This window comes from Perca fluviatilis, chromosome 3 (genome assembly GCF_010015445.1).
Source record: "Perca fluviatilis chromosome 3, GENO_Pfluv_1.0, whole genome shotgun sequence".
Lineage (NCBI taxonomy): Eukaryota > Metazoa > Chordata > Actinopteri > Perciformes > Percidae > Perca > Perca fluviatilis.
The window spans coordinates 39,918,120-39,920,572 of NC_053114.1; the positions used below are offsets into that span (position 1 = coordinate 39,918,120).

Below are 2,453 nucleotides of genomic sequence, written 5' to 3' on the forward strand. Positions count from 1 at the left end.
AACACAAGACAGCACAACTCTCCATCAACTGTGTGATAAAGCTGCAGCATCTTAATGTGTGTTTAGATTTTCTGATTTCAAAGTCCCAGGTTTTTACCACTGATACACAGCGTGTATCACCAACACAAATCACCAGTGTCGGAGATACATGGTTTTTAATTGTACATTTGTATCTATGTTGCATTTTATGTATTTGTGTGTGTATTTTTCTGTATTTTTCTGTTAGCACCTTGGGCTGTGTGAAACAGCATTTAGTTTCCGAATACTTTGTATGTGGAAATGACCAACAAAAAAACTTGAAGTTGAAGTATTGATTTACCAATTGTTCAATTGAAGAATAACTCCTATATATTTTCAGGTGATAGATCTTTGTTTCTATTATCAGACGACTGAGCAACTGATAAAAAAGTGATTTGATCCAAACATGTCGGCCATGTTTCTGTGGAACCATCTTTAATCTGTTGTTCGCACCTGGTTACATCACCGCCTTCAAACTCGCCATCCTGAGCCGGACACACACACACACACACACACACACACACACACACACACACACACACACACACACACACACACACACAGGGTATGGAGTGTTACCATGGATCATGAAGGAAATTCAAGGAGGGTGGTGGAGATGAGGAGGTTGGGGGCTGTTAAATCTGATCTGGCCAGTGCTGACGACAGCAGTGTGGCTACGTCCTCACACAGGCCCTGCTTCAGTGTGTGTGTGTGTGTGTGTGTGTGTGTGTGTGTGTGTGTGTGTGTGTGTGTTATATAACGGTGTGATAAAGCTGCCTTTGGGATCTGATCGTGGCTGCTGAGCCTCTTACCTGTGAGTCAGGTCTTCATCTCTGTGGAGATGAACTCCCAGCAGTCTGTCAACACAGAGAAGTTTATAATGGATAGGCGATGATATATTAAAAGTGTGTGTGTGTGTGTGTGTGTGTGTGTGTGTGTGTGTGTGTGTGTGCGTGCGTGCGTGCGTGCGTGCGTGTGTGTGTGTGTGTGTGTCTGCAGACAGATTTTGTCACCTCTTTAGCATTGCAACTGTGCAAGATACAGTCAGAAAACTTAACAGGTGTGTAGTTGACATCAAAATGAGGGACGAGTTTGAAGATGGGTGCGGTCTAAGCAAGGGCGCCGAAAGTAGAGGGGTAGGTAGTAGGGAAGGCCTGTATCCTGTATTGTATAATGACAATATCCTTGAATAGATAAACTAAACTAAATACATTTTTTTAATTCAGTAACTCTGTTATCTTGAAAACTATTGGCCAGATTTCCATTCAAATGTTGCTGTCATGGTCATTTCATGTTTCTGCCATGTGTTTTATGTCCTCAGATATGTTCTGAGGTTTCTTTTCCTATACTAGCTTCCACCATGTTGAAATAGCAATAACATTTTTTATCTTAAATATCCGTCTTTCCAGCCCCCCTGGATCGTTCAGGGAAGCTTCCAGATGTACTTGAGGCTGTGCGGTAAACTGTTGGCGGGAGCGTGGTCGGCTTTGTGTCCAGCTCTGCCTGTCCTGACCTAGATCTCTGACAGTAAACAGCTGGTTCCTAAAGCGACGTCGTGCTGCCATCAGCAGAACAGCCCGGAGAGATAAATGTCAGATTGGACCTTGGCTGAGCCTCTTGATGCAGCTCAGGGCCCCGCGGTTTGTTTAGGAGATCCACAGACACTTAGCAGCCAACTGCTGCTGCTGGCATTGTTTGGTTGTTGTGTTTTGTTCTAATTAACACTGTTTGCATTCAAGGCGCACAATAGATTACAAAAAAAACTTCATGCTGCCTAAAGCAGAGGCCTCTTGTGTCTATATCAGTGAGCATCAAATGTACAGTCTAATCTAAACTGACGGCAAAAGAAAAATCACTTCAACTCTTCAAACACTGAAAGTGACATCTGTGACGTGGTCTTTGAAACGGTGTCCTCATTAAGCTGGTTTACAGGAGCCAAATATTTAAAAGAGGTAAAATCCAGAACGTTACCCAACATTGGGCAAAATCAAACATAAAGGATTTCCTGTTTTCCAATATACGGTAGAGGAGAAATAAACTTTTAGTGTTAACTGCAGTACTTCCTTTGACAGGAGATACCATATCCAACAAGTCCTCCAAATTAAATGAAAAAAAAAAATACATTGTTGTTTTAACCAGAATGATGCATGTAAGCGTTTTCTGATCTGATTAGGGTTAAGCATAAAAACATCTTAGTTAGGCTTTTTTCAACACAGTTGAGGCTTTTGGCCAAAATGAAGAACTGGATATGTCTTTTTTGCAGTACTTTTTGTACTATTTCTTTGTAACTTTAGATATAATATCCAACATATTTGAAATACATTTCAAATGCCTGTATGCCTGTATCTTTGCCATGTTTAGTTACATGTGTTATGTGTCACTATTTCTGGTAGCCTACTGTACTTAAATGGCCAGTATGTACTTTATTTCCTTTA

General features: G+C 41.2%; 1 long non-coding RNA gene across 1 annotated transcript; it reads left to right on the top strand.

Annotated features, from left to right (window-relative positions):
- The first annotated feature begins 985 nt into the window (after positions 1-985).
- LOC120556184 lies at positions 986-1,781 on the top strand. The gene is made up of 2 exons (XR_005638820.1): positions 986-1,154; positions 1,428-1,781. It is a non-coding gene; the product is annotated as an uncharacterized LOC120556184 (long non-coding RNA).
- The last annotated feature ends 672 nt before the right edge of the window (positions 1,782-2,453 follow it).